We start from the raw sequence: 12761 nt of genomic DNA, 5'->3' as shown, positions 1-12761 counted from the left end.
GATCCCTAGGTTCCAAGACCTTGGAAAGCCGCCCGACGATGTCCCGCTTGTCTATACCCTAATGACGTTGATGCCAACTTTTGTCAGGCTTGTGGTTTTGCGGACATGCCTTAAAAAATTTGTTATGCCTACCAAGACTGTAGACCATGCAGAGATTGCTAAACGTTTCCAAGAGTTTACAGATGTGCTCAAAGCCAAGCCTTTCCAGAGACAGAAGCTACTTTATCTCCCATAAAAGACGTTTCTTCATGCACTTCGGATTATATTGTTAAGTTTTTGATTAGCAAGGACAAGTCAGGGACATAATCGATCGTGTTCTAAAGTTAATTGTCATTGTCGGGCCCGTTCGGCTGCAGGGTCGGTAGACTCCTTGCAAGGAACGTTGAGGGCCATTTTAATAATCTTGGCCGTTTGCACGACTCCAATCCTGTAGCGCATTGACTTGGGTTAAGGAATACCTTAAATTTGTTCGGGAGGAGCAGGTGGGTAAAGCGATAGTGCCTTCGCAGGCGGTTCCTTTTTTTTGTTAAGTTTTCTAAGCTAATAAGTTTTCTTAGGCGTTCTATAGAGGCCAGCGCTCACCATTCTGTTGTTACTAAGTATATCTTAGTAAGGGGCGCCACCTTTTTCGTTGTTGATTTCTTTACCGGGGATCGCGCTTTGGATCTCGGCCGCTTTTTGGCGAATCAAGTGTTTAGGCTTAAAGACCGAAAGGGGTTTTTACTTACGTTCACACTTACCAAAACTTTTCGGGGTGATAGATCTTGTCCTTTCGTCTTAGAACCTTTTAAGGAGAATGAGTTCTGTCCTGTTTCTTGGATTGAATACTATTTATCTGTTTTTCAGTCCCTTAACATTGAATTAGCTGGCGGGTATTTGTTTAGAACTACTGACCGCCGTAAAGTTGTAAGCTCAAAGCCTTTTCTTTGTTCTGCGGTTAATTACCGTCTGCGCAAACACCTCACTCAGGCAAAGATAGATTGTGGGGAGACTCCCCACAGCTTTAAGCTTGGCCTTTCAAATACCCTTAATATGATGGGTTGCTCTCCAGATGAGATTTCTCTCTACGTAGGATGGAAGAACGGTGTTATGGTTAACCGTTACACTAAAATGTCCACTGCAGCTGGTTCCTCCTCTATCACCAGGCGGCTCCTCTCGAGTACCGAATGTCTTAATCAGACTCCGATTTCTCACCCTAGCAACTTCCAGTGTATCTTCTAGTTATGGGTTAGTCGTGTTTTTCATGTACACTGTAGGGCTGGTGTATCGGCTAGCTTAGAGCAATGATAGTCATGGGAAAGGGTAGCGTTTGTTTGTTAGGAGGCATCTGAGTAATGGGAGAAAATAAAGAGTAGTGCACCTGACTTGTCTTTTGTTGCGGCGATTCTTTGGGACGTTGGAAGTTTTGATGAGGGCAGGAGCAAACTCTTCCCATAACTTAACCTTATGCGATGAGGTAATGAGTATGCAGTAAGGATTTAATACTATTCTCGCTGCATAATTAATTAGCTCATAGCAGAAGTTTTCATTATGCGTTCAGATTCCCCCGTTTCTGCGCACGCATGTTGCGGTGTTGATGCTTTGCAGTCTTAGAGTATATATTTCGTCGCCCTGCCTGAAATGTGGTCGTTTGAATCATACTCCAGGACGACGGCCAACTTTTGCGAACGTTTTATCCTTGTTGCATGCCTATTGCCTCAGCAGTCGCGAACTCTTCCCATAACTTAACCTTATGCGACGAGGTAATGAGTATGCAGTGAGGATTTAATACTGCTGACGTTGTGCTACTCAACTGGAAAAGGTACAAATTAAGTTAAAAGTTAACCTCAAATTGCTTCGGTCTTTAGCGTTTTGGATACAAATAAGTCACAGGTCAGTACACGGGTCACAGTTTCCTTTTTACGATACGCTGCTGAACAAACTGAATGATTGTTATGAATGGAAAACAAACGCTGTTTGTATTATTAAACATTCAAACTCCCTTTTTGAAAATAATTTTCTTTTCGTGTGTTTTTCTTCTGTTGTTTGGCTGGAACAAGATCCTTTCCTTCGTTTCGCGTTAATTTAAGTCGCGTTAATATCAAATATCTTTATTAACAAAAGCGTTATTTTCCTATAATACGGTTGCGTTTAAATGGAAGTGAGACAGAGTCAAAGAAAGTGACGCGTATAACAGTAAATGTAAATTGGAAGCTCTAGTATAATTTAATATAAAATTACACGGCAGAGCAATACATACTGAAGAAACGTTTAGAGTTAATAAGAATATACCATAACACATAAAAGACGACACTGAGAACACATCATCGCTGTTTTAAAAGGTTAATTTGAAAATAATTTCCTTCTCAACGTACGTTAAAAATGTAATTTATTGAAACGTAGCTGACCAGCCTCGGCGGACTTTCACAATCGGCTCTAGCAGCTTCTGAACAGACCTATGGATTAGAAATATGAATCAAGCGAGCTAGCATTCTTCTTCTTTTATTGATTGAAGGACATTTATCCTTTTCAGTAACAGAAATAGAGGAAAAACGTTAAGACCACAAACTATCTGGAGTTCATTAGGGTTAACTGGTAGCCATTAAGAACGTAAGCTTTCTAGCCAACGTTGTTTACATTCAACATTAAGTTGGCGTTTTGCGATTATTTGTCTATAGATGGATGAACAACAACCAGTTAAAAGAATTGCCTAAGGGAGTTTTTGATTACAATACTCGGCTGAAGTACCTGTAAGTTAGCATTCATCGCTTTAACTACAAGGGACATCATTAATCATATTCAATATGGGAAGAGTAGAAAAGTCAAAACAAGAAAATTGTCTTTTAGTGGTTACAACCCGCAAAGTTTTATATTTATTGAGTGAAATAGCAGTTTTTACTAGCAACCGCTAAATCTTCATCAGGATGGATACTTGATTTCAGATGAATTTTTTTTATTAGTAATTACCCTTCAGATTTAAAATTGAACAGTTTTATCTTCCATTTTACAGTTAAAACTGTTATATGTTAACAATGACCCAGTCAAATAATAATTGGCTGCACGATCAGGAAAGTTGAACTTTCGCTTTGGGTACAATTGTGGCGAGCACGGAAGAATTCAAAAAAACGTACGAAAAGCCCGAAACCGACGGAATAAATGAAAGAAAATAATTTTATGGGGGAAAGACCACCATTTGACCTGTTCGACGCTGTTACTTGCCTATAGATGGATGCACAATAACCAGTTAAAAGAATTGCCTACTGGAGTTTTTGATCACAATACTCAGCTGGGGTATCTGTAAGTTAGCAGTCATCTCCTTAACCTGCAACATTAATCATATTAAATCCGGGTAGGGTAGAAAAGTCAGAGCAAGGAAATTGCCTTTTAGCGGTTACAACCCGCAAAGTTTTATATTTATTCAAAGAGTGAAATAGCAGTTTTTACTGGCAACCGCTTAATCTTCACGGATATTAGTTTTGAAATGAACTTGATATAATTATCCTTCAGCATTTCAGCTGTCTTTCCTTTTTCCGCTCCCTTTTTAGAGGCTGTTCATCAATATGCAAAATTGAACAGTTTTATCTTCAATTTTACAATTAAAACGGTTATCTGTTGACAAAGACCCAGTCAAATGATAATTGGCTTGACGACCAGCATGACTCGATGCAACAAACATGGTCACCCAGTAAATTTTCAGAATCCAAACTGGGTCAAACAGTTGATTTTAATAGCTCTATATTTTATTAAATGTAGCCGATGTAGTCCGGCGATAAAATTCGAATTTATAAAAATGTTTCACACGGCATTCATGTAAAGCAGGACGGTAAGGTTTTTGTCCCAGAACTGTAGGTTAATTAACTAGTAATTAGATAGTATTTAGATTTGTATTTGTAATGGTAACAATTCCTGATGTTTATTACCGTGTTCAGAGAAGTGTCACTAAAAAGGGAAGAGAGACAGTTTTAAAGAAGGCAACGGGTGAAGGAGAAAATTGAAATTATTGAAATTAATTTGAATTCTACAGCAAAACTATACGTACTGAGGAAACACCCAGAGTTAATTAGAAAATACCATCAAATCTATTTTTACTACTTTTATATCATTTTTATTGCTTTTTTAAAAATGTCACATTGAAGTAATCACTTTCAAGTTTTTAAGTATAGCACCGCCATACTTAAAATGACGTAAGACAATTGTCATTTATGTTGAAGTGACTTGTCCGATAACCCTATTGAAGGATTTTCTTTGAACATTTTAAGTGGAACTACTTTCCTGACAAATCTGTAAGTAGTAAGCTTTTCCCTGTTATCAAATGAAGCCGAAGTTGTAAGCAAATGTTATGTTTTCAAATTGTTCTAAATTTTGATTTTCATTCCGTTATAAGAGCTGTAAAGGACAACAAGTAATGGTAGCATGCAATTAAAATGAGATCCGAAATGCGTACATGTGCGAACTGATCAGTCTTAACTACAAAAAAGTCTTAGGACACTTGTTGAAACTGGGTGCCAAACAACTTTAGTAATATAGCTGGAACCTAGTTTTGACAGAAAGATTTAAAATGTTGCTATAATGTTGCGCCCGTCTCCCAAACAATGTTGATTGTGATGAAAACGATTTGAATACTCAGATGTTAACATTGCACCAAAGGACCAAAGGGAGGGGGTAGGGAAGATGCGTTATTTTGACAAGTTTTTATTATTGTTATTTTGACTAGTTTATCTTGCCGGAAATTCGCAACAACTATTTTTTCGTTACATAAACTGACCAAAACTTGAAACTTTCGATGTCAAATGTTTAAGCATTAATTTTCTTCGCACCATAAGACGATGTTGTATAGCTTTTGAAAATTTTTCAACAGCTGTATCAGTGATTTTTACGACCGCAAATTAACGAATTTACAATGTGCGTTAGTGGGCTTTCTACAAAAGTACAGTACTGCATCGATCCTATTGTACAATACCAAGGGGGTGTGTGATTTTCGCTCAAATGAAGTCAGTGTACTGTGTCAAACTTCTCCGCACGCTAAAGGGACAAGACATGGACTCATTAGGGTTTAAAGCTTCGGTGTCGTTTACAAAATTCCATGTAAATGCGGCAAAGTATATATCGGGGAAACAGGGAGAGCGATGCAAGACAGGATTTGTGCATACACAAACCTCTGCAGTTTCCAAGCATGCAAACGAAACGGGGCATTTTCCTTCATGGAATCAAGTCAAGTTCATCGATCGTGACCCTCACCGATACACACGCAGAGTAAAAGAGGCTATCGAAATAAGACTTCATCCTAATAATATCAATAGAGACAGCGGAATTGAAATTCCTGAAGCATGGATACCTACGATCAAAAAACATAACAGCTGTTCAACAACAAAGCGGAACGGTTAGGGAACATCATCTGTTAGTCGGAATAATATCGAGGATCGAAATGCACCAATCACAGCGAACCAACGTGCATAAATAGCGACGCAAAAACAATCGACCTCATCGCCTGATGAAGACTAGCAGTATTGCAGTCAAAACGTTGCGATCAACGTCTCAAAGTGTTTCTATCGTGAGACAAACGAATAAACGTTCATTCCTATCTTACACCACAATGAACAATATTTACATCTTTAATGACAATGTCTCAGGACACTTGTTGAAACTGGGTGCCAAAAACTACTTCCCTAATATATTCCTAACCTCATTTTGACAGAAAGCTTGAAAATGTCACTAGAAAAGACTAAAGACAATTGCAATCCTAGAACAATGAAATGCAATATTTCTCGGTAAACTATGAAATTAGATAAAAAAAAAGTATTTTTAAACGCATCAGTTGACAATTCTCAGAGAAATTAAAGCAGCTATGATTGAAAGTTAGCAATGGTCACAAACCGTAACAAACTAAAGAGAAAAATGCTGAGAGCGTTGCAGTGTTAGTGTTATATAAAACTCAAAAGGTATTTTAACTTATTTTAGCTCGACTAGGGTACAGGACATGCATAAAAACCAGCCAGAGCTTATGTAGCTTCCTCTCTAAATTTTGTAATTTAATTTAATTGAAAACTTAAGATTGCTTTCCATAGATGACTCGATTTAAAACAATGTCCATTGTTTACTACTAAGATAGTGATATTAACGCCGTAACGTGAAAACAATACAATTATCGAAAGTATTTTTTCTAGGGTGTTGTCCGATATCCGATTGAAGTCTGTGACATGGGGAATTTTTAAAAACTATTCTGATCTAGGGTTACTGTAAGTACGAAGACTTTTCTATGCATAAATTCAAAAAAATTGCCCAGCCCACAGGGCATCTGAAAGAAAATCTGACACGATCAAATTTGTTTGTATTAACATCGCTTTGTACTACACCGAAAATAGTTAGTGACAGTATCATAGAGCTGATGTGAAAGCTTAAGTGAACGGGTACTAAAGAATATTATCAAATTCATTCACAAGATGTTCCAATGTTTTAATCCCTCTTTAGCTTTAACGAATTAAAAAAGAATACTTTCAATCTCAGACGACATCAACCAGGTTTAAAATTTAGTCTGCCTCACGCACCGTTCATTTTATTTTACAGTTTTAAAGAATAATGATCACATGACAGTTGAGTTGAATTAGCAATGAAAAAACTTTTTCACTCCCAAACGCGACTCAGAAGTAAAATCAAACACGGAAGTCGTGTCGTTATTTTACGCATAAATTATACCATCTCAATAGAAATTCCAAGATATTTCAAAATTTCTCTTGTAGATTTTGATGAAACTCCGCAGAGTTGAAGGCAAACACCCAAGCTATACGTAGCGTGTAGGATCTCGAGAGAAAATTCGTTACGGGCTAAAATTCAATTCTGAGCTAAAACCTGTGTGACGTCACTGTCACGTGATGATATTCATTCTGAACTCCAAATAAATTATATCACATTGCAGTTCAGTCTATGTGTAATCCATGTGATATTAATGAATATGTCATTGACCGTAAGCTCTTCAGTTTTGAGGGGTTCAAAGTTGCTAAGTCATCATCATCATTTATCCATTCTCCAAGTGGAGAATTGGGCCGTAAGCTCTCTGCCTCCAGGCTGTTCTGTCCTCCGCAGCCGATGCGGTATTATTAAGTATTGCTAGAAAAATACTGGGTCGAGCCACCTTAAACTGAGTAGAAGATAAGCACAATCTCACAAAGGAAACGTATAATTATCCACCTAGCAACGAAAAGCCAACTTCTCACACTACAAACCATGTGGTGTTCATCTTTGCTTGCGCAGAGTAAAAAAGATCTGGAAGTGTTTCGTCTGGCCTCCGAATCACAAAGCGTTCTCCTTCATGGAACGTATATTTAAATGCTCTGAATTATAGGCAATAGAGAACATCGTTTACCTTTAATTCTGGAGCTAGAAGGTTTTCTTTTTTTCCCTGGATTATTGTAACGGTCCTCTTCTTCTTTCTATCTTATTGTCACTTCTTTTTTATCTTCAGAGATGTTTCTTACAACGAAATTCAATACTTGCCAGAAGGTTGTTGTAGTATAAAGTTGAGAGCTTTGTAAGTATCTTAGGATATAGTTTGATAAATGCATGGTTTTTTAGACAACCTAGCAAATGGACACATTTTAAATCTCCACTTGAACCAGCTAAAAAAGACATTTTTACAAGATATATGACTCTCACCCCCGATGAAAATAAATTTTTCATCATTTGTCATAGCGACCGAGAATAGTATGAAATGAAGCCAATGGACAGGCACCGAGGATATATAAATAGTGTTTATATTTTTTATCGGCATTTTCTTAAGTGGTGAGCCAGTGAACTACAAGAATACGCATCACAAGTGTTGGGTAAATGTTGGCCACGGAAGTGGCCGCGTTTATTGATTTGCTATATTTAGCTGTCCTGAGAATTAATTATTAACCTAAAGTGTGTGAGGTGCGCGAAGATGCGTCAAACGCGGACAGAAGCTTAAAAAGCAGTGTAAAAGATACAAATTAAGGAGATGCCAGGGGATGGCGGTGGGACAAAGACACTCGTTTCTGGTGATCTGCTGATATGGGTTTTTGAAATACTGTTGGGCTGAACAGTTTTCAAAGTTAATCTCATTTTTTGTAACTTTTAATTCTAACGCATTATCAGTCAGGTCCGTACAAGTAAATTTCTTCGTTAACATTATGCTTCATAGCGGGTATTTGGCGAATCTTAAAAAATACCGGTAATACACAAAGCCGTGACAGTTTTCTTGTGGTACATGACGTAAGAAAAACTGATGGCTACTTGAACTGTTACTTACGTTCAAAACTGTCAGGAAATAAGAGTAATTAATGGCACCAGAGCCTTTGGGATGTCAATTATGTTAAACAGTAACCGTCAATGGAGAGTTTATTTGACTTGTCCACTGACATATTAAGACATCCCTTGGCTGTACAGACAAAAACATGTATACATATCCAAGGTACTTGTACACCCCGGGGGCACTTCCTATAAATGGGCTAATGGACATGTGCGACTGGATGGGGTCGCATTTTCACGACTGGACTGACTATAATGGGTTCGTTTTTTCAAGCATTTTTATAGGGTGCCTAGAATGGGGTCACACTTTTCCGAGATTTTGACAGTAAGAAAATTCTGGCAAGTTGTGATTTTTAAACGGAAAGATTCGCCAAAAAAAGAATGTTACCGTATTTATTGCTGTTGTTTAATTTTTGACAAACGGCTCCCATGAAATTTCCGGCCTTAAAATCACAACTTAAACATTATCCGCATCAAAAATGCGATTGTAATGTCAGTGCTAGTGTAATGTTATCGTGAAAGAAAATTGTTTGCATTTTAACTATTTATGACGGTATGTTTGTAAATGTTTATGGTAAGCAAATGTACTAGAATGTTTATAGTGTTACAATAAATAGTTTAGCGTGACATCGTGTCGTGTAGTTAGTCACGCATTCCAGTTGTAGTTGTATTTCCATATTTGGTCAATAAAGACCGCTCCTTGTTCAGGGACTAATGGCGTCCAAATGTTGCAACATGGTGTCAGAACAAAAGTGTATTTTACGATTAACACGTTCGCTCTAACTGGCACAAACGCTGTCAACGGAAAGTGATGCTATTCTCTTCTGTCGACCGTATTTAATTTTCACAGTGATACGTACATCGAGAGTTTACGAAGATGCCAGCCACCGACCACGTGGAGTCGAGTTCGCAAGTTCCAGCGCCATCACAAGCTGTTCTTCAAGTAGCTGTTCCTCAAGTTTATCTGCACAATTTCCTGCAGCCACATGCAATGCAATGTCATGGAGATGTCGTCGGAAACTGGAATTTCTTCAAACAGCAGTGGAGTGATTACGAGATAGCAACTGGCCTCGACAGGCGAGAAGAATCGGTCCGCCTTGATACCTTGAGATCTGCTATGGACAGGGAATGTCTTCAAATATTTCTCAACCTAAACCTTACAGAGGAAGACAAAATGAAAGTCGTCAAATGTCTTGAAGCGCTGGAGAATTACTTCAAGCCCAGCAGAAATGTGGTGTACGAACGGTACGTCTTTAATACGTGCGTGCAGCAAAACGTAGAATGCGTACAAAGTTACTTCACAAGATTGAGAAAGTTGGCCGCTTCTTGCGAATACGGCGAACTGACAGATGAGTTTATACGAGACAGACTAGTCATCGGCTTAAAGGACAAAGGAGATAAAGTCAGGTTGCTGAGAAAAAATAAGCTGGATTTACAAAAAGCGATTCAAATGTGCACAACGAATGAAGTCGCCTCGCGGCAAATGAAGAACATTCAAGGCGCTGAAGACAAGCAGACAGAAGAAGTTAAGAAGTTCAATGACAGGAAGAAAAAGCCAAAAAACCTCATCGTAAGAAGGAAGAAGAAAAATCGTCCAAAGCGAAGAAGAATGAAGACGAAACGTGAAAGTTCTGAAACCAAATGCAGATATTGTGGTCGTAAACAACGTCATGTAAGAAGAACGGAGTGTCCCGCGTTCGGACAAACATGCAGCAAATGTCAAAAGAAGGGTCATTTCGCGTCTGTGTGCATTTCTTCCAGAAAAGTACACCAGGTGGAAGACAGCAATGAGTCAAGTTCAGATGAGAGCTGCCTGAGAGTTGAAACAGTATCCTTGGTTCAAACAAAGTCAAGACAGTGGTTTGCAGATATCACATTCTTCAATTCTGCTGAGGAAGAGTTCTCAACATCTTTGGCATGTCAACTCGACACCGGTGCTACCTGCAATGTACTCTGCTTAGATGATCTTTCAGCCATTACACAGTTAGGAGACCCACCTATGAAAAACTCCACAGTCAAGTTGAAGCTGTTTGGTGGTTTAACAATGAAGCCAGCTGGAGAATGCGACCTGCACATCAAGCACAATGGTACGAAACATGTTCTGAAGTTTCAAGTTATTCAAGACAAGTGCAAACCCTTGCTGCCAGCAGAAACTTGTGAGAAGTTGCAGCTCATCCAGTTAAATGCCAGTGTTATGGATAGTGTTCACCAGCTAAATGACAGTGTTGTGTCAGAGCCTCTGTCAAAGGAAGAACTGATGAGCAAATTTCATGATGTTTTTAATCGGCTAGGACACATTAGCGATGCCAAGATAGTGGTTGATCAGAGTGTTACACCAGTCCAACATTCACCTCGTCGTGTACCAGCAGCCTTACGGAAAGATGTAGAGAAGAAGATTCTGGAATTAGAAGAGAAAGGAATCATTACAAAAGCAGTGGAGCCCTCACAATGGATAAGTAGCATGGTGGTAGTAGCCAAGCCACAGAAGATTCGGATTTGCTTAGACCCAAAGGACTTAAACCGTGCTATTCAGCGTCCAAAGTTCCAAATGCCAACTCTTGAAGAACTTTTACCTGAACTTAGCAAAGCCAGAATCTTCAGTTCATTCGATGCAAAGGATGGATTTTATCAAGTCAGTCTCGATGAGGACAGTAGTAAATTGACTACTTTCTGGACACCCCTGGGGAGATACCGATACTTACGAATGCCTTTTGGAATAAGTTTTGCACCAGAAGTTTTTGAAAGTAACCTGCAAGAGTGCCTTGCTGACCTGCATAGTGTGAAAGTCATCAGAGATGATATCCTGGTAGTTGGCTATGGGGAAAACGACTCAGAGGCGCAACGTGATCATGATCAGAATGTCATCCGCCTCCTTGAAAGAGCAAGACAAGTGAACCTAAAGCTAAACAAGTCTAAAGTCAAGCTTCGACAAGCTGAAGTGAAATTCATGGGCCATGTGATCTCGAAGGACGGGCTGAAGCCAGATCCAGACAAGGTCACCGCTATTAAGAACATGCCCAAACCGACATCCAAGTCTAAAGTGCTCACCTTGCTTGGCTTTGTGAATTACCTCTCCAAGTTCTTACCCAAGCTTTCAGATGTGTCTGCACCATTAAGAGAACTCACTGCCAACCAAGCTCAGTTCACATGGGCAAGACAACACGATGAAGCTTTTGTCGCTATCCAGAAGTTAGTTATCCAGCATCCAGTGCTGAAGTTCTATGACGTAGAAGAAGAAGTCACCATTCAGACAGATGCCAGCAACAAGGGTTTGGGAGCTGTACTTACCCAAAACGGACAACCTGTGGCCTTCGCGTCAAGAACCCTCTCTCCGACAGAGCAGAGATATGCGACCATAGAGAAAAAATGCCTGGCAATCGTCTTTGCCTGTGAAAGATTTAACCAATATCTGGTGCGTAGAGAGAACATTTCAGTGGAGACAGATCACAAGCCTCTCGAGTCCATATTCAAGAAGTCGCTGTTATCAGCACCTTGCCGTCTTCAGAGAATGTTACTCAGACTTCAGCGATACAATTTGTCAGTCAGTTACAAACCTGGTTCTCAGATGTTCTTGGCTGACCTTGTCAAGAGCAGCACAGCATGAAGTTACCATGGCAGAAGAGTCCTTCCAAGTGTTTCCCTTGGATTTAGAGAGCCTTAACCCTATGCAAGCCCTAAAGGTAACTCCAGAGAGATTGGAGCAGTTACAGCGGTGTACTGGACAGGACGAAGCATTGCAAATCTTAAAGACCACAGTTCTGACTGGTTGGCCAATGCAAAAAGGGCAAGTACCTGTCAACATCAGAGAATACTGGTCATATCGGGAAGAGTTAACAGTACACAATGGGATCTGTTTAAAGGTTCAAGAGTGGTCATACCCCGTGTCATGAGACCCGAAGTCAAATCAAGAATACATTCCAGCCATTTGGGAGTTGAAGCTTGTCTCCGCAAAGCTCGAGACACAGTCTTTTGGCCTAACATGAACGCAGAGGTACGGGACCTGATCAAGCAATGTTCCATCTGTAACGAATTTCAGGCCAAGAACCAGAAGCAACCTACGCAAAGTCATCAGATTCCAGATCGCCCTTGGAGCAGAGTTGCTGCCGATCAGTTCAAAATTCATGGCAAAGAGTACATTGTCCTTGTTGACTTCTATTCAGACTTCATTGAGGTCAAGCAGCTGCAAGAGACCACTTCCAGTTCAGTGATCGAGTTTCTCAAATATGGCATAGCAGACACACTCGTAACTGACAATTCTCACGTGATTGGGAGTTTGTACACGTGTCATCCTCCCCGCACCACAGGTCCAATGGTAAAGTGGAGTCAGTAGTGAAAGTGGCTAAGTCCTTACTGAAGAAAGCGCTTAAGGACACAACAAAGATCCTTGGCTTGCGATGTTAGATCAAAGAAACATACCAACTGAGTCACTTGAAGCAAGCCCAGCGCAGCGATTAATGTGTCGTCGTACCGGAACCAGACTGCCCACAGCTACAAGCCTCTTTTATCCGAAAGTTCCTGAG

General features: G+C 39.7%; 1 protein-coding gene across 1 annotated transcript in view; it reads left to right on the top strand.

Moving 5' to 3' along the window:
* The first annotated feature begins 4196 nt into the window (after nucleotides 1-4196).
* LOC144652251 (uncharacterized) overlaps nucleotides 4197-12761 on the top strand; it is a 45972-nt gene continuing 37407 nt past the window's right edge. Inside the window, exon 1 of the mRNA XM_078512276.1 lies at nucleotides 4197-4262. The gene's annotated coding sequence lies outside the window, so the exon portion shown is untranslated. The remainder of the gene's footprint in view (nucleotides 4263-12761) is intronic.

The sequence above is a fragment of the Oculina patagonica genome, chromosome 4 (assembly GCF_052425735.1).
Source record: "Oculina patagonica isolate OP01 chromosome 4, crgOcupat, whole genome shotgun sequence".
Classification (NCBI taxonomy): Eukaryota; Metazoa; Cnidaria; class Anthozoa; order Scleractinia; family Oculinidae; genus Oculina; species Oculina patagonica.
Note: the sequence above shows the minus strand (reverse complement) of the source record. Positions and strands in the feature narration are given on the sequence as shown.